Consider the following 20,180-nt stretch of genomic DNA (forward strand, 5'->3'; position numbering starts at 1 on the left):
AAAATAGCTGCAATATCAGAAACCAAAAAGTTGCAATGAATGGTCCACAAATGGAAAATAAGTACAGGAAAGAATCTGCATGTTGTCAGCAGAGTTTATCATTCATATTTCTTAATCTAAAATTGATCTACATCTAAAATTATCCAGGATAACATAGGTATTCAAACACATACCCTCCATAGTTATTGGGAATTAGATACTCCTTATTCTTGAGCTCACCTGGACTCATGGTGTGTTTCTTCTGTGCTAAATCAGTCTGGAGGTTGCAACATGCTCAGACTGCAAGGATGTATGGACGGGATGTTCTGTGATACTGGGAAGAGTTTGGCATCAGGGCACAAGCAGCATCAATGAAGGTCTTTGTTTTGAAATTCTGTAGTTTAAAACAAGAAAAAGGTTTGGTCACAACCAGATAAACCAGCTTAAGAAAGACCTCAAATTTCTCAGCTTTTGTCTCCGAAAAATATGATGTACTTGTCCTTTGTGGATTCATCTGGGGGAAGAAATCTGATGTAAGGAAAGAGCTTCTGCTGGCCTTGGAGGTTGTAAGTCTTCTGAATTTACAAGCTATCTTTTGTTATTTTTCACTAACATTCCCTTACTTTCATCCAACTGTTCAAGCTTCATTCTTTCATGGTCTCGGTACTCATGCTAAACCCTTGTATTGAATACGCGCCAGCTGGGGTCTGTGTGTGACCAGATCTGAACAACTGCTGACTATGAATTGCACCATAGAAACAGGAAAGCCAAAATGGGCATATTTCCTTTAAGAAGAGGCGGAGGGGAATTCACACTTTGCCCAGCACATCTGTAGGATGCTCCAGCCTATACTTTCCTCCTTGTTGCCTCCAGGCACATCCATGGCAGTACTGCCGGTATGGCAATACATGGGGACAACACAGCACTGCTCTGCAAATTATGCAGCTATTTCTAAAAACACAAAAAAAAGGCTTTAAAAGTTGCTATTGTGATTTCCTGTCAATTTGTACTCCCTTTATGGAGTACAAGGATACACGGTGGTGGAGGAGTAACTGCAGCCTACAGATGCAGTTTAGTATTTTGAGACTGCTTTTAAAAACTCCAATGTGGGTGTTTGCCAAAAGATCTTTTTATAAATTTTATTTTCTTCACTGCGAGTGAAACAACCAACTTTTACTCATACTTACACAGTCCATCATAAAGTAAAGATGAAAAATCTACTTGTCCTAAGAAGCTGCCAAGTGCTAAACCAACCAAAAATAAATGTTCTTGTTGGGAAATAAGTTCCAGGTGTGTCTACCAGACCTCTTCATCCAAAGCTGAATTATTTAAGGGTCCACAACATAGCCTGGATATGAAATTTTACTGTTGTTGAAACTAAATCGGTAACTGCTTGAGAGGCATTTCTGTCCACACTCCCCAGATGTGTTGCCCAGGGCTGGAAGGGAAAGTCAACGGGGGCTTGGTTCACATGACGGCAATGGGAAATCTGGAGTCCCTGCCAGGACTTCTTTAGGACATGGGTGTGAGCAGAGTTGGGACACCAGAGCAAGAGCCACAGGGAAAGAATGAAAACGGGGGGTTTGCATGTGCATCTTTCTTATGCACGGCCAAGAAGTGCTGCTGGCAAAAGGTGGCTAAGTCACCAGCTGGGCAGTTCCTTCAGAAGCTCTCCTCCCTCCGTCACCTGCTATTACAAGGACAGGTTTATCCACAACATATGTATCTGATCGTTCTCCTGCACCCTTAGGGAAGTAATTTGTGGATTCAGTACCTATTTCCCCTTCCATCTTTTTTAACCATTTGATTCAACACCTGTCAGAGATGGCACAGTGTTCAGTGCAGCCTTGGCATCCTTGAAGCACCAGAAACCAAACAGGGCAGACAGTGAATCCATCAGGCCTGAGAAGGGTTCTTGGGGCAACCTGCAATTCCTCCATCACTTCCATGGCCCAGGCAGGGACCTTGATCTTGGAGCTCCCACAACAGCTGCCACTCTTTAATCACATTATGCTGCTTGTGTGGAGCAGAACTGAGGGATCTGATTTTGGCCTCTGGGTTTTTGTCATGGGGAGTTACCAGCGGGGTGTACATGGAGGAGGCTGTGGGGCACCCGAGCCCACCAACACCGCACTGGGCACAGAGAAGGCATCTCTCTCTGCGGGGGACCTAAGTGCTGCTAGCCCTCAGAGGTGATCTGGCAGCAGACACAAATCATTCTCACACATGATTCTTATTCAAAACTTGGCAGTGGCTGACCCAAAATTTCCTGCCAGCTCCTGTCCAGGTCCTGTACAGACCAAGTTTCCTTCACACAGTCGTGGCATAGGCGGTACAGGTCATGAAAGCCGCCACTGAGTGTGAGATGCCCCATGCTCTGTGCTGCAATGTCACCAGTACAGGGACTGGAGCTCCCCCGGTCCTGCCAAGGTGGAGGTGTGCTCGGTTCACTGGGGAGCTGTTGGCAATATGTTGCAGCTGCTGCCCAGGAGGTGATCAGTGTGCATCTGTCTGCAAGCCCCAGAGGTGCCAGGATGAGCCTCTTTATGCTCAGTACAAAAGCTTTTTGCTTTTCCATTTGGAGAAGAGTTTTCTTCCCAGAGGTATCCCTTGTTATCCTGGAGATAACTCATTCCTGTGATTCTGTGAGCTTGTCTGCAGATGGGCATCTGGGGAGCATCACCTACCATCTGAAATGACTGCATTGTTAGCAACATTCATTCGACCTTCAGTCAGCTTAAATACAGAGAGCTTAAACAAGCGTTACTATAAGGTGAATTTTAAAAACGTTATTTCCTTGTTTTGTATAATGTAGAAGACAGGAAAGTTATGGACCTGTCTGCAAGGAGAAGCCTTATCTATAGCATGAAAAACCCAGCAATGTCAGTGCAAGAGAAGCACATGCACGTGCTGCTCTGGCTGTGCACGTTCAGCTGCCCTGGGTGCATGCTGAGCTGCTCTGCGTGTGCTCTGTTTGCTCCAGGACATCCATCTGGGCATGACCAGGCACAGCACCTACCCCAGCTGCACCTCCAGCTCCCCACGTCTCACCCACGACTGCTTTGCCACCCACACAGCTAAGCACTAACTTGCCTCTGTTAGCTCTGATGATGCTTCAAGCCCATGGGTTTACATCACTCCAGCCTTGAAGCTTTTGGAAGTGCTCACTCAAGACCACCCTCCCGGGTTTTTTCACGCTTAGTAGAGTGAGGCAGCTTTGGGACCACACACATCTCATGCCCGACTGCCCTGGTGCCAACCTACACCAGCCCTCCCCGCAATGGCTGAAATGTTTTTTTCACGTGTCTGGATAAATTATCTGAGAGGAAATCACAGTGTTTAAAAGAAATGAGGAAAAGTAAGAATAGCTTCAAAAATATAAACAAAAGCAAAGATCTCTCAAAGAGCTGCAGAGGCAAACCAGGTACAGCTCCTCTCCAGCCTGTCCTCCTCATCCTGCCTGTCTCATAACTGAGGTTTTCTAGTCTAAGTGGGAAGAAGAGATAACACCCTTTCCCATCTCCAGCACCACACAAAGTGTAATGACCGTCATAACGATGATTTTAAATACATTTCAGGATTACAGACAGGAACTGCTCCACACACTTAGCAAGAGAAGGAAGTTAACAGTACTGTGTTCATGTAGACCATGGGAAACCCAGACACAGGGAGGTTAAAGGCCATGACCGGGACTACAAAATCAAACTACTAGTAGAGCTGGGATTCAAAATCAGCTTTTTAGCACGTTGAGCCTGCACAACACCTGCATTGCTAACAGGTAACATCCTCTCCTTTGAAGTGTATGAAACAGGACTGCAGATTCTGAGTGCCTTTAAGTCACCTGCTGGGCCTTACTGTCTTCCGATTAAGATAATCAACCATGGAAAAGAGGATGCCATGGTTGCAGCACAGTTTTATTAACACCCTCTAGATCAGCTACGTATAACATCTGGCTCCTGGGCAGTTCAGATGCGGTCCCCATGCCAGGGCTGGCGCGTGGCAGCGGGGCCGTGCCGAGGAGCCTGGCACACGCCGCCTGGGCTGGCTCTGTGTGCCCGCTGCTCTGGGAGCCACCGGCTGCCTGCCCGGAGCCCTCCTGGCTCTCGCTGCCCAAGGCTGCTCCATCAGCTCAGCTGCCCAAGCTCCTCCATCAGCTGAGCTGGCCAGATACAGCTTCCAGACACACCACAAAAGATGCTCCCTGGTGTGGCTCACCTGCCCAGAGCTTCACTTCCACTGAGCCAACTGGCAGATACTTGAAGCTTGAAGGTAGTTTTTGTCCCCCAAAACTATAAACTCGGAAGGTTGCACATAGGTCTGTCACCGACCCAAAATAACAGATGATCAGAACCTTTCTCTCCTGCAATGCAGAGGTGGTGTGGCAGTAAATCTCTGTGTTAAATTGCTACCAGTATTAGAGCATGGGATGCCAGAATAAACTCCCAGCACCTTTTTACACCATACAACTGGAATTTATAATGCTGGGTTTCCGTCTGATCGCCACACAGCTCACACCCTGTGGCCACAGCTTACCCTGCTGCACCGAGCAAAGACTTTCCAAATTCAACGCCATCTGATCAAATGAATATAAACAAACTAAATACTGGCACAGCTCTTGATGGCTTTAAGTGTTAAAATATTTATTCACTCTGTGAGCAAGTGAAATTCTGCTTTGGATCTGTTATGGCTACTAACACTTACCTAACTTTAAGAAGGTTTTATAAGACTTTGTAAACTTCTGTTATTAAATATAATTTAATTTCTATCCTCTGGACAGCAACATATTTTTTTTGGAGGAGGATTCTCTAAAACAACTGCATAGCAGGCTTTTAACTAAGATTTATTTCCCGTTTAAGCAAAAGTAAATCACTACACTACGCAATGGAGTTGTATTTGTCCAAAAGCAGGAGGGGAGAAAAGTACAAACCTCTTATGACTTTTCTTGTGTTCCTTGGGAAATCTTATGAGAAACAAAAACATGAAGAAAATACTTGAACTTAAAAGTTATGGCAGGTTAGAACTTCACCTGAGCTTCAGGTAAGACCAAGTCTCTCCCCATGGGTCCAAACAGGGCAGCAGACCATGGAGCTAGAAGTATCACTGCTACCAGGAGAGTGCCTCAGCAGCCTACACCAGCTGTACTTGGTGGTCTCAGTTCAGAGCAGCATCGTGTGTGTGTGCTTCCACACATGCATTCCTACACACCGGGACCCTGGTGGACATGCGTGTGAGTGGCAGCATGACAAATTCAGTTCACAAGCACTTGGCAGCGTCCTGAGCTTCCTGCGCCCTAAAGACCTGCCAAAACTCACGGATGGAGAAACCCAAAAGTGTGGAAGGGGCTTCCTCACAACAGCATGTGTAAAGGGGGCTAATGGGCTCTCAGCGGCAATGCTGCGCCACAGTGCAAGGAATCGCACTGCATTTGGAAGAGATGAGACTGGATGAAAAGCCTCAAGGAGATTGCCTTCATTAACAATTCCTTCAAGCATAGATTATCGAATATGGTTTAGTTGCATATTTCATAGCTAAAAAGCTTGCTGAATCTCTCCTGCTGATCTGGTTTTGTGTCCTGGTGCAGAAACACCTGAAAAGCTGGTAAATCCTGGTGCTAAGGTACACCCTTGGACGGTTCGTTTGCAGTATGTGACCAGACCCTTCTTGGGGCTCACGAGCTGTTTCCCAGAGTTTAAGTTCAAAAAATAGTTTCGTCTTGGGTTACATTGTTCATTGAAAAGTCAGCAAGAACAGCCACACTCCCTTCCAAGCCAAGCTGGTAGAAACACCGCCATCAGCTTCCACCAGTTGGCTTGGTCCCTGCTAGAGAATACAAAACGCCAGACCACACGGAACGGTTTGAGTGAGGGTCAAGAAATAGATATCCTCTATGGAGGATCTGCCAAGTGCAGCAGGAGATGACAGTCCTCCCATGACCATGCTCTTGCTCATCTCACATCTTACTACTAGATACCAACTCGAAAACTGCCATCTCTTCCCTACAACACAAAGTCAAAAAAAAGAGAAGGTTATGTATGGTTTGTTATATGGTCATGACACAAGTCTATGGTCCCTCAATGGGAAACAGACAAAATGACCACGTGTAAAAATTACTTCCAAGCCAAGCGAGCCTTCACCATCACTCAAAACTAATAATTTGTCATTTTGGTCTTTTTTTCCTTCCTATTTGTCATTCCTGGAAAACTCCCCAGGAAAAGACTTGTAATTTTCTCCAGAAGGATCCAAGGAAAGTCCGATTTATACTTCTTTGGAATCTTCTCCCATCACCTCTGTCCCTGAGCAGCACACAAGATGTTTGCTCTCAGCAATCTTTTAAGATCCTTCCACACACATATATTTATTGTCACAAACTTTTCTGCTTAAGAGTTTATTTTACCCTAAAATCTCTTGGCTCCAGCAACACTGCATTTTTTCCCTGGCTCCTAACTTGCCTTTTCAAGAAATTACTCCTTTGGAGGGAAAAAAATAAAAATCTTAACTATAGAGTTGATTCTCCCACTACATCAATTATTTCCATTTCCTTCATTAGAATTAAATATGATTTCTACCAGCACAAGAGATCCAGCTGTAACTTCTCTGTAAATCCCTAAGAAATTAATTGTAGCTCACAGATCTTCGAATGCTGGTATCGATTTATTGACTTTTATCATAGTTGTGGATGTTAATATTATGCATTCATCACAAAAGGTTTACGTGATTACAATGGACTATGTATTCACTTTAACATTTATATTCATCATTTCTCATTCATCAGTTTCTCACGTTGGGTTGTGTCTGTTCTCTGTGCTCAGCAGCATGGAAGGGTTAAAGACAAAAGAATTCATGAATCCTAACAAGCCACTTAAGAGCTTAAAACAGTTTAACAATAACTAAGCTGGTCGCCTCAAACTTTTTTTTTCTTCCCCAGAAAATAAATAAATAGTAAAACAGTAAAGGTATGTAGGTAAACTACACAATGCATAAATACTGTTCTTTCCCAAAATGTTTTTTCAGATACATAATCAGTTCATACTAATGCATGAAACTTCCAGATTTTTGGAAGATGCTCATGAATAACAGCCCCCTTAAGTAACTGCCAACTGAATCAGGTCCTTCAGTTTATTGTATTAGCAAAATTGTTTTCCACTGACTTTCAGGACAAGGAAAAGACAGGAATGTTGTCCTCGGCTGCACTAGGGACATCTCTCCAGTGCAGCCTTTAGTCCTTTGCCCACCCAGAAGTGCTGCCTGCCCTGCCCTGCCCACCAGCTATCCCCTGCCCGGGCACAGCATGCTGCACCTCCTGGCTCTTCGCGGCACAACAGAGCTGCCTTCAAACAATCACGCTACTCTCATCTAACTCAGGAAGCTCCTACATACACAATATGATTTAAAACAACTGTGATAAAAGACAAATAATAATAAAAAAGACTGAAGAGCATATGGTCTACAGCAGAGGCTGGGAAGGGAAAGGGAAGGTCACACTGTGATTTGTAACTGATCGGATCTTCTGTAATAAACCTTCCCGCACACCTGACTTCCCTGAGATCTCACGTGCATCCCCACTGATGCACAAAACCATTTTTTGTCGGATTTGTTAAAACTTACTATAAAGGCTTATGAAGGTTACTACATCACTTGCAGTGCAGCTTTAAGGGTAGGGCTTTTGCATGTGACTAAGAGCCACATGGACTGTGAATTTATGAATATCACAATCCGTGCATGTGTCTCATTGGGATTTCAAACCTTAGCCTGCATGCTTCCTACCCTTGACCTTGGAGATCCCAAATGCGTTGGCAGCATTGGAACTAACTTCCCCAAACCAGTTTCACTTCTGCACCCTCTCTGGAGGTACATGCGGCTCTTAGTCACATGCAAAAGCCGCACAGGTAACAAGCTTTAGGTAATTACTTCCCCAGTCTTTACACGGGGAACACGAGCCATTAAGTCCCATAAAACATTCCTACACAGGTAAGTTATCCAGCAATGTGGTGATATGGCTGTTTTACAGCCGCAGACTCAAGGTTTTCAAAGGCATGAATGGTCTGAGCTTTAACATTGCGGGGTGTCTTTTTTTAACCCATTTATGTCTCTTTTCATACCATTCTCTGAGCTACTCCAATTAAAAGAATACAAACTGTTGATGTGGTGGAGGGTTAGGAACATGTGGGCAATAACACGCTTCTTGGGAGGTCCTGCCTGGACCTGGGTCAGAAAAAAGACAAAGCTCTAGCCCAGACAACCCTGTTCAACCAGTGATACCAGAAGAGCTTCTTTTGGAAGGGTTTTAGACAGCTCTAAGCGATAACAGCAAGCCCTAGCTGTCTGTACAGTTCAGAGCTCTCTGCCGGACTGGCCGAACAGCCAGGAGAAGGGTGGTCAGGAGCATACATGTTTCAGAGACGGAGGCTGAGACAGCACTGGGAGGATAAACCAGAGCTGCTTAACTCCAAATTGCATATTTTGTTCAGAAAAACAACTCTTCTCCCCTTCACCCGCCTTGGGAATAAGGACCTAGCCTTCTGCATGTCTAAAGGCAAATCTAAATTGAGAAAGGAAAGGGGGAAGGAGGTGAAGAAGACCCAGTTATGGGCTGAAGCACCGGTGGGCTGCGCCCCAGGCAATGCAAAACACTTTTATGTTTTCCTTTAAATGTCTATATACCTCTGAGAAGACATTTTGAGTGGATGCTCTCATCTCTTCAGCAGAGACAGCCAGAGGTGCCTTTCTGGATTACAAGCATGGCCCCAGTTTTCCCCAGAAGCCCTTGGGAAGTCCTTGGTGCCAGCCTGCAGCCCTGCTCTGGTGCAGCCCCGATCCTCCTCCACCTCTGCCTCCTCCTCCTTCTCCAGCCTGGGCTCCACCTGAGGAGTGAAGGCAGGAGGGGAAGGAGGGAAGGCTGAAAGCCGGCAAGGGGAGAGCCCTCTGAGTCTTTCAGAGCTGAATTAAAGCTTTTCAGCAACACAGACATCTTCCTCCCCATCCCCTCCTTGTTTTCTGAAAGCAGGGGAAGGTGCTCCCACAGGTGTACCTCCGTGACTGCACAGACCTGTGAGCTGTTTGTTTGACTGTGCGGAGCATCAAAAGGAAACCTCTGAGATCCCTTTTCTGTGAGGCCAGGTTTTGATGTCTGTGCTCACACTAGGGAGTACTTTACTCCTGAAGCAGTGATGTTCAAGGCTCTGTTTAAAGAGGGAGATATCAGTCAATACAGCAGACACCAGCTTGCTTCTCTCTCTCCATCAATCTGCTGCTTCCCCCTCCATCAGCCAGTCCCTCTGCTGTTTCACCATACCCCATTCCCACTGCTAAAAACCTTCCTTAATAAAAATAATAGATCAGGCATTTCATTTTCTCTTTGTCTGCATGAAATTACATCAGGTCTTGCTATGAATGATCCAGAAGTTTCAGCTCACTTAGTACAAGGCACTGCTAACGCAGGAAGGGAGGCTATCAGCTCCAAGTGCTGATTGAGAATAGCTCAGCTCTTGTCACACCAGTTACCTCCGAAACATGTTCACTCGAGGAATTCATGGGCAGCAATCAAATGTTTTCCTGCCTGCTTTTCATCACAGCTCATCAGAAATTGGGATACATGGGGAAAGGGCAGGGCAGAGAGAGTCTGAGATGTGATGAAAGAAAACTAATCCATTCTCAGAAGAGGAACTGATTTTGCAATTTTTTTTCCTGCTTATTTTACAGTAAATAAAGAATTAAGTAAGATTGCTGAAAATGTGTCCATTCAGGCAGCAGCTGAATTTCCTGCTAATTGCTTTGGGATGGTGAGGGAGGAGGGGAAGTGTTGGGACATTACAATAAGCAGTAAGTGGTGTGATTGGTGACTACCCAAAACCTTGCATCTGCACATATGTCGCTAATGATAGAAATTAGAGATGTGTTCTTATAAAAGCCCCCTATCTAGTGAATGATGGTGAACGTTAGAAAAAAAAAATCCATCTTACAGGGAGAGAGAGAAGTGGAAAGTAAATTATCATAGCATTTATCTTGGCTGAACAAATAGTGCCCAGGCTCTTCTCCCCAGCTTTTCCCTCCACCAGCCTCACGTGCAATGCAGCTCCCGCAGCCCCCAGCCCTCCCCAGCCGCCTGCTCGAGGGAGCCAGCGTCTGGGCAGAATGTCCCCCTGCCCTGGGACAGGAGCCAGCTGCAGGCAGAATGAGGAATGGCTTTGCCAAAGTCCACCTTGAAAAAAAAAGTAGCACAAATAAGATTAACCCTTGTTGTGCACTAGGTCTGTCTTTGTTTCCTTGGCCTCCCCGGTAGGTCTGGGTTCACAGGGAGGGGGAAGCTGCTAGGAAACGTGTGTGAATAAGCACCGAGAAGTATGTGGATACGCATCCTGGATGCACTGAGGAAGAGGGCAGGAGTACCTGTGGTTACAACATACCCTTTAAAAACACCTGTGGCAACAAGCGTAAAGTGCCTCTGTACAGGGAAGCAGGAAACACTGAACTCAGACAATCTCCTCCCCTGTTATCTGTATCCTAGGTTTATTATATTTAACCACGCTTTTGATCCGAAGGAAGAATATCCTAATGGAAAACAGCAGCAAAATCTTTCATCAGCACCAACTTAGCAGATCCAATACAATCTCTGACCACTATCAAGTCAGCAGATCTGGTAAATAAACAGGTTTTCCCCATGAGTTTTCTTTGTGATCTTGGCTTTTTCACAGAAAAACAGATTACACTGGAAACATGCTTTTCCCACAAGAAGTTTCCATTTGTCACTTGAAAAAAACAACCACTCCCAAGAAAATCTGCTAGGTCTGTCATGTAGTTGTTTCTGCTCCATATTTCTTTTCAGACAGACTGTAAAACAGATTCTTAGGCCATGGAGAGAAAAATCAGATGGAGCAAAAGGGCTGAGAAAGACCCTAATGAACTGTTTAATCAGACCCAACTATATTTTAACCTGCTGTAGATGACATTTAGGGATGGAGATCCCACGTTCTCCTTATGCAGTCTCCCAGGGGGAGTACATGTAGGGATTATTCTAGGGTCTATCCTAAATCTTTCTTTCTGCGTTTCACTGCTGTGACTTCTTTCCCTACCCCCAACAGACCCTTATTACTCTCCTTTCTGCAGAGGCTCCTCCACCTGAAGAGCAGTACCACGAACCTGCTGCCGGCCACGCTGCCACTGAGAGAGCCCAGCCTGCCCCAGCTCTGGTCTTCTCTCCTGCTGGCTTCCAACAGCCCTCCCTGATGTCTCCTGTACCTTTCCTGAAGTGCAGCTTTCAAACCTGAAAAGAGTGCTGAAAGGACTCCTTCCCCCGCCTGACACATCACATTCCTCTGTACCGAGCGCTGCTACTGCGTTTGCTCTTTCTCAGCCGTAGTTGGTGGGTTTTGCTGACTCCCTGCTTTCTGTGTATAACTTCCATGTCCTTTCCCATGCGATACCTTCCTAACCAACCACCCTCCATCCACTTCTTGTGCAGTCAGTGATTCCTGCCTAAGCACAGCTCAGTGTCATAGGATCCATCATGCTGCCTGTGAAGATCCTTCCCCAACAGTTACTCTGATGAATACAGCATGAGTCCTAGAAAAAGTCTCAGGAGAGAGATTTCCGAGTTTTGCACTCAATCCATCTTCATAACCTCTCAGCCAGGTGATGTGGGCACTCGGGTGTGATAAGGTTGACCCCCACCAAGAGCTGATAGGAAGCAGGCTCTCTGCACCCCGTTCCTGACATGAGACACGTGCATCCCTGCCATCTGGGGTATGAAAACATGTCACCAAGACTCATAGCAACTCCCTGCAAATTTTCATGGTTCATGCCTGAATTCAGGTGGGGTGGACCAGACTGCAGAGGCCATCACACACCCAACGTGCCAGTGGAAGTGGCAGATTTCTGCAGACATGGTTGACTCCCCAGAGGGAAGCCTGCCACGTGCTAGGGAACGCGCAGCAGGAACCCTGACACAGTACGATCTTAACATCTGTTTAGGAAAACTCTCTGTATTTATAATCAAGCCTGGATGTATGACAGTGGCTTCATGTTCATTCATAGGAGATGCATGCACTCCCAGCAGTGAAAAGGGCATCTTGACGTTGAGCTAGGAGCCCATGATCTCATCCTCCTTACATGGCCAAGCACGTGACAGCACTCTTCCACCAGCCTTGTACTCCACCGCCAGCACTGCACTGGCTGGAGGACGCACAATACCTGACTGAGTACTCAGCCTGCCAGGACAAACCCCACGCTATTTAAGGGTGTTTTGACAAACTCAGATGACTGAGAGGGCATGCAGCAACTTTGTGCTTTGCATTTCTAACAGGGCACTCAGTGTCATCAGCCTGAACTCATCCTCACGTGGGAGCACAGCTTTACCACACGTAACTACGTCCTACACACAGCTGTTTACTGTAGAATTTGGGAGGCGATGTTCCCGACCATGCTCTTCTGTCAACGTTCTGAGCACCGCTAATGGCTTCTGTTATGGCTTAGCATTGCCCTCAAAGGCCAGACAGAGGAGGAGACAAGTTTACAGGAGAAGAGGCTCCAGATAGTCTAGCAGTGCCTCCCCTATTAACACCAGAGCAGATAAGGAGCCCCTGCCTGCCTTAGTCAAGTAGCACAGAAATCCTCATTCACTCCCGGTGCAGGGGGGCAAAGGAATTCGAACTCTAGCTAGGTTTTTACCATTTAAGTAATGCTTTTATAGAGGGATGGCCAGAGTAAAGTAGAAGGGATGAAGACCTTTCCCCACAAAGTCCCCACAAGCAATGTGGATAATCCGTCTCACTGCCGTAAAAGGAAGAAACTGGTGTTGCTCCACACTCCACAATCCCTGCAAATTCCCTGGGGTTTAAGTCATAAGTCCTTTTTAGCTTTGCCCACCCATCTCTTACTTCCCTATTTAACAGGAAGAAAATCGCCTTTACAAGCAGGTTCCTCCATGAGCTCCACAACCACAGGGTGCACCCCCTCTTCCCTTTGCCGAGCTGAGGAGGTCTCCCCGGGACACAGAGATGGGTGAGTGCTTCATGGGGGCTCCAAGTTCCACCTGAAACCGGCTGGACACAGACTCCTGGAGGAAGACAACCTCTTGCAGCTGGCAGGCCAGCAGCCGGGGCAGATCTCTGCAGGTGGAGCGAGAGCTGCAGAACGCCTCCTGCGTGCCTGCCTGTGCCGCAGCTCTCTGGGGAAATGAAACGCAGCTTCTCATCTTCCCTCTCCACATCTTCGCTCAGCCGTGCTGCAGCGACCGCCATCAGTCCCGGGAGGACCTCACACCCAGCCCCAGCTGCCGTCACGGGGTGCTGAGGGTCAGGGCTGTCACCACACAGCCCCACCAAGGGATGCTTTCCCGGAGGAGCAAGGCGGGAGGCGCAGGCAGGGATGCGGAGCTGGGAAGGTGCGCCCACACCATCCCGCTGCGCTGGCTGCTCGATGCAGCACTGGCTGTGCTGCGTGGCGTCCCGTGCCTGACACTGTTTTTGCCTGGGGTTTGAACTTCAGTGAAGGATGATAATCAGTGTGTGCTGTGTTTGCCATTTTTCTTCGCAGATGTCTTTGCACTGCTTTTCGTGCTGTTGTTGCTTTTAGCTGGGCTCTTTTAAGTCTTCATCACCTAAAAATGTTTTTGTGTGCCAAGATTAGATCTTTCAGTCTCTCTTGGGTTCCCTATTTTTGGAGCCTTGATCTGGGCTCTCGTTGCAAATTTTCTTGTGTGTTTGTTTTTAAATAAACAAAAGCTGTAATAATAAATGTCCGGGGATGCAAAGAATGGTGAAGGATCGGATGTTTGTTAAAGAAGAGGGATGTGGCAGTGGAAGAGAGAGGAACTGACTGGGAAACACTGCAGAGCCAAACATCCCAGAATACCTCACAGCTCATCTGTCAGGCAGCGATGCCGAGAGTAGAAGGCAGGGAGTTCTCGGGATGCAGATAAACACAGATGAGCCAAACAGCAGCAGTCAATCTGCTGCCACCGTTACTGTTCTTCTAATAATAAACAACCGAGTGCGCTCGCAGCCCACAGCCCTTATCTTCCAAGTGCCATGCAGCAGGAACGCTTGGCACACGGCAACCCTTCCTCTGCCCCAAAGCCTTCCCCTTGCCCTTCTGCCTGGCCAAGGGGATCGGGGTGCGGAGCTGGCTCTGGCAGTGCAGCGCAATGCAGGGAATAGCAAAGCAAGACGGGAGTATGTGGACTGTGCCTCCTCACCCCCACCCCACCCCCGCAACCACCCACCAAGGCAAGGGCTCCAAAATCCTCCCCAGGGGGCCACTGAGTGTAGGTGGATGACAGGGGAAGGTCTGGGACTATGCTACATCCAATGCAAACCATGCAGTTATCTATTTACCCAAGAACTACAAAGTAACCTGAAATGTAAATCAGCTTTCAAAGCCTGTTCCATCCCTCACCCAGCACATTTCACCACCCCTGGCTTGCAGGCTTGGCTTAGCGGTTACTGCACATGCACCCTGACATGCTCTGCAAATGGGAGGAACCTAGAATCATCCAAGATGCCAGCTGGGTACCCAGCGCTGTCCTTTGGAGAAGACAACCCTAAAGCCTGTTCTGGAATTCAAAGCTCTTCCCCCAAATGGGGTTAAAGAAAAGCTGAAGACTCTTCCTTGAAGACAAAGCTAACAGCCTTGTTCAAACCCCTGAGCCGGGAAGCTAAAGTTGGCACCATCCCCTGTCCACCTCCCATCCTCCACCTCACAATGCTTTCAGCACTGCTAGGCAAAAAATGTGTTCAGAAACCCTCTTTTGACCAGGACATTTTCCCTGAGATAATTCAGGAAATGTGTGAGATGCTAAGGAAGCTTCTGCCTGTTCAAGAGGAACAGCTTCTCCTTCACAGACCATGCTGAGGATCCCACACACACACACACTATGTCCCAGGACTTACCCACCCCTCCAGGAGGTTTCAGAGCTTTCTGCCCATCTGTATGCATCCCATGCTGTGCACAACCTCCTTCCCACCTTTTAATTTTTGTTTTTTCCTAGAACTACTCAGCAATGCCCACGCTTGTTCCAGAAAGCCCCAGCAAATGAGAGCTCCTTCACCTTCTGCCTTCAGCATGTCAGCCCAGGAAGAACTAGCAAAGGGAGACCCAGAGCAATCCAGACCCATGTCTGCAGTGCCATAAATCCGCCTTTGTGAGGGACTGACGGTGCCGCTGGGACACCCGCTATTACTATAGTCATAGCTGCGTACTACCATTACTAGCGGCTTCCTTCGCAGTAACAGATGTGAGTGCACAAAGCACAGACACCGAGGAGTGAGGCTGGTGTGAGCAGAAGGGCTGGGGGAGAGGAGATCAAGCAGTCAGTCCTGTGCAACAGCATTATCACAGCAAGGCAAAATCTGTGGAGACGGCTGTAAATAGCTGGTGTTAAATACAGGCCTGAGGCAAACTGTTGCACATGGCAGAAGTGAATGATAAAATTACAAAGCCTTGGAAGGCTGGGGTTTGGGACTGACCACTTCATAGGGCGGTCCATCTATTAGTTTCCACAATGTTTACCAAAGACTATGTTTTAAAGACAGGAAAATGTGATTCCCAAGCGATACCCGAAAATGGAATTAGTTGGGTTTCCCTGGGTAGAAGTAACCAAATCTTTTTCAATTCAGAACAAATTTCTGTTACACCACAGTTAAGTCCAACTCTTGCCCTATCTACCTAGTCTTCTGCTTAGACTGCAGTAAGAATCCATCCCTGACCAGACCTGCAGACACGAGATTTGTTCATCAACACTGCAGTTTATAAACCAGGCTGAAACCTTCCTGAGCTGGGTCTTCTGGCAAAATCTCAGGGCGCTGCCTGAGGGCTGGTGTAAGAGCTGAAATCCTGTTTATTTGCCAAATAGTATTTTCCTTCATTTACTATCTTGAAGAATAATAGCCCAGATGAAAATCCCCATGCAACACTCTTGCTTCTATCTAATCTTTTTTAGTATTAATAGAATATCCATCTCCTGGCACCAAGGTGCAGCATTTGATCTTTCACTGGCATTTCTCTGCCAGTATTTGCTTTCAGAGTTATTTCATTTACCACCTTTCCTAGTTATTGTGATGTCCATCATTCTGGCAAAGTATGAATGATACCTGGGAGCACACCGGAGCTATCCCTGACTTACCTCCTTAGCCCAAGATCCTTTCCCCTCTTAAAGGCAGCTCAAGTGCCTTTTTCATCCCTGAGACCTTGTCAGCTTGAAAGCAAAACCAGGACAATGTCCTGGCTGAGCAAAGTAAACCCTGGGGTCCTAACCCCAGGCATGGGGGTCACCACGCACGTGGGTGCACCTGCCAGAGGGGGTAAGTGAGAACTCATGATGAGAAGCAGCTGAGAGGCAGCTACCACCCCCCTGCATACACGGGATAGCAGCAGCAGCGGCACCAAGTCCATCTCGAAACCCTCCCTGACTAAATACACACTCTCAAACACCTCTCTGGACTCACAAGAAAGGACACAAGCATTGCTCCCACCACTTGAGAAGCTCCCACACCCCATCACCTCGGTCCCCCTGCTCCAGGCCTGAGAGCTCCCCAGCACTGCTGTCTTCTCGCCTGGCAGCAGCTCCATCTACACATTTCTTCTTCCTGGTTCATAGACCAGTGGGAGGTGGGAACCAGCATCGCCTCCTTTCCAAGAGTTTTGCCTGAACAACGACTCATTTAAAATACAATGAGAAAAGCCCTGCTCCAGACCGTGGTGGTCGATGAACAAGAGGATGGCATGAGCTGCTGTTCCTTGTTCTGCCAGAGACCTGTTTATCCAGCACCCACCACCCTCCTCACTGGGAGGCTCGAGCAACATCGCCTGCTCAAAGGGATGGTGGGCGGCATCCCCAGCAGCACGGGCCTGGGTCACGACTGAGCCCTCGCAGGGAAACGTAATGGAACAACAGCTGGTAGCTCAAGGAAAAGGGAAATCTTCATTTAGCAGAAAGGGAAGAGGTGAAAAAGGTGCTCAAGCGTTCTCACCTTTCCTTCTCCACCCAAGTAGGGCAGGTTGGACTAACACGTTTTGCAGTTCAGTTCGACTTCAGGAATCGAGCTGCCAGCTAGCACTAACCCATTTCGAATGCAAACACATTTAGTCAAGTCTTCCAATTTTTTGACAGTTCTTCCTTCACGATTTCAGCTCTTACACTGAAAAAAGTCCCTGCCCTAAATCCTTCTTTTTTAAAAAAATAGCTAATTTGAGGAAGCTAGACCCTAATAGAGCCCTAATGCCCTATGATGTCTCCCAAACGATTCACTGTAAGCGCAGTCAGATTTTTTTCATGTAATGTATGTTTACCAATCAGCTTTAATACATCAAACAATGACACTATGGTGAATTTAATGGCAGTTTATTGGCATCCCATTGTCATTGCATTGTAATATAAAACATCACTGCAGGCCCCCTACGGCAATAATTTCAGAATAAAAAACTTTAAAGTCACTGTTGAAGAAGCAATCAACAATTCCAGGCAAAACCAACCCAAATCCCAATTCAGCGTTTCTAACATGCCTCTATAAATCAAAAATAGACACCTCAGGAAAGCACAAGGTTATGACCCCAAAAGCATCACATGCAAGATGCGTGTTGCATTGAATTGCAAAAATCCCCAGTGACCAGATCTCACATCCCTCCTTCTGCTGTCCCTGTAGTGCCTGACCTAAAACTGAACTGACAATCTCATACCCATCATAGACCCATGGACAAGAGCTGATGCTCTAGGGAGCCACAAAAGAAGGAGATATTCCCCGATGGAGCGCTTTAATATGTACAAAGAAGGATGTAAAGAGAAACTGGCCGGGTGTATGCCCAGCATTTAGGAAGGGTGTTCTGGCAGCTGCCCAGGGAAGGGCCACGGAAGACTGAGGACAATCACAGCTATGGACACGGGAGAGTCTCAGGGGTCAATAGCTAGCTTTAGTTATGGAAAGGCAGAACTCGAGTCTCTGCTGCGCCCTCGGTATCCTTGGCTGCCCTGGGTAAATTGCTTCACTTGGTTACCTCCACAGCACAACACGCTGCCCCTATTTTAAGGGATAGCTGCAAGTATTAAGGGGAATTTAGTATCAAGGCTCTGTGATGCCAATGGGGATAAGAAAGGAGAGAGGTGGGGACAAGAAAGGAGAGAGCCAATGCTCAGTGCTGGCTGCCTGACATGCTTTTCTTCTATGAGCTAGTAATTTACCTTGTACATAGGTCTTTGAAGATATTTGCACTCACCGAGCCCTGACTTCACGACAGACTGTTATCCACAAGGCTCACACACCGCGGTGTCTCACAAAAAGCCACTCTTGCTCCTCTCTTTCAGCAGTTACTTCCTTCAGTGCTAATGGTTACTCAATGGATCAGGGAAATCCTGAACTGAATGGGCAGAAGAAACAAAGTTCCCTTCTTCCTCTGATTTCTTACTCCCCTGATTATTTTTTAATCATCATTGTGCAAGCAACACTTGCTCCATTTTATTAAATGTAAACAGAAGTGCAGATAGGACTGGTTGTTTCCTTTCACGAGTTATATGTAATACAAGCGATCCAATCAATAAGATAACGCAGCCAAACAGAGTGCACAAAAAATCATGCACTCATAAAAAGCATAATTAAAAATCAGTTTTTAATCAGCTCCTGTGATTTACTCCTGACCAGCAAGGCTCTTAAACTCATACGAGCAACAAGATGCCCACTTTGCACTTCTCTGATATGCCCCTATGGTAACAGAGAGGGTGGATTATTTAGCCTGGCTACTACTGAAAGATTTCCAAAGCTGCAGATGCTGAATTGCCTGTGTCTCTGAGAGTAAGTCCATGTGCAACATGACCTGAAAGTCAGATCCAAGAACATGGATAACTCCAGAATGGAACACTGATGAAGGAAAAGAGGAGTAGGGAAAGGGAACTTTACCTTTAACCAGCAGCAACAGGCTTCAAGTGGATCTTAAATGCTTGCACAGTGGGTCCCTCTGCCGTAGGTTCTGCTTTATTTTCACCAAAATCTTACCCACCCTCCTCAAAGGGAGGGCAGAGGGGTGACCCATAGCACTGCACATCACAAGCAAACACAACCCAGAAGAGTTTCTTGTACCTTACAAGTGTCCCACAGTGTGCTGAACATATTTTCCCTTCTCAAAAAAAAAAAAACAAACCACTTTTTCTAGAAAGTATTTATTTTCCTAGAATTCTCCCAAAATTAAGAACACTACAAGCCCCAAATATTCAGTCATCTGCCCCACTCCGTCTCTGACTTACTCCCTCTTCTGCCCCTCCAGGCATGAAGGCTGTGCACATCAGAGTATTTACCAATTTATTTTTTTGCCCAGAAAACTTTGTTTCCCATGCACACCGTGGGGTTTTACGGCATTACACGATGCTGCGAGGTGAACCTGGCAGCTCCACCCTTGCTGGCTGTCAGTGTGGGCATTCCCATCGCTGCTGGGGAGCTGCTGTGCTCTTCCTGCCACATTTCAAGCCAGAAGCTGAAGCATCAAAGTTTGATTCTCACTGGCACTAGCAGGATACCACTTATTTGCCTAAGGTTAGTCAGGACAAACCTGTGATATCCTCCTAAGACATCAAGCAGGTAATGTCTCCAGTGGACACCATCGCCATGGCAATGAGTTAACTCTCCTGGGTTGATCCCAGAAAACACTGGCTTCAGAGTAAGTCCTGGAATCCACTCAGCACAGACAGGTTTTTCTTTAATCGTCTGTCAGGACCTTTTGGTTTCTAACACTTTGCATGTGGACACTTGTACTAAATTTGGTTTAAAAGCCAACTCAGCCCCACGTGACCAGTGGCACAAAGCACACTGGGGACAGGGAAGGCAGTGAAGGAAAGGAGCTGCCCAGCTGGCAGGGACGACGGCATCGCTGCCCAGGAGGGTGGCTCTGAAGGCTGGCTCCTCTCTGGGAGCTCACCACATCAGAAACACCGCTCCTCCGCAGCGCACGCAGCCTCCAGCACCCTGCCCACCCCTGGGGATGTCGCAGTGCCAGCATCCCCTTTTGTTCTTAGAATCAGAGAATCGCAGAACCATTGAGGTTGGCAAAGACCTTTAAGATCACCAAGTCCAACCGTTAACCCAGCACTGTCAGGCCCACCACTAAACCACGTCCCTAAGTGACACATCTACATGTCTTAAATATCTCCAGGGATGGTGATTCCACCACCTCCCTGGGCAGCCTGTTCCAGTGCTTGACCACCCTTTCAGTGAGGAAACGTTTCC

General features: G+C 47.1%; 1 protein-coding gene across 5 annotated transcripts in view; it reads right to left on the reverse strand.

Annotated features, from left to right (window-relative positions):
- The window catches only part of HTR4 (5-hydroxytryptamine receptor 4), a 150,146-nt gene that overhangs the window by 122,304 nt on the left and 7,662 nt on the right, over positions 1-20,180 (reverse strand). For 4 of the 5 annotated variants that reach the window (XM_080398102.1, XM_080398101.1, XM_080398098.1 and 1 more), the window contains exon 2: positions 220-373. The exons of the other annotated variant lie outside the window; for it this stretch is intronic. The gene's annotated coding sequence lies outside the window, so the exon portion shown is untranslated. The remainder of the gene's footprint in view (positions 1-219; positions 374-20,180) is intronic. 5 annotated transcript variants of the gene reach the window in all.

Source organism: Falco punctatus (genome assembly GCF_963210335.1).
Source record: "Falco punctatus genome assembly, chromosome: 8".
Lineage (NCBI taxonomy): Eukaryota > Metazoa > Chordata > Aves > Falconiformes > Falconidae > Falco > Falco punctatus.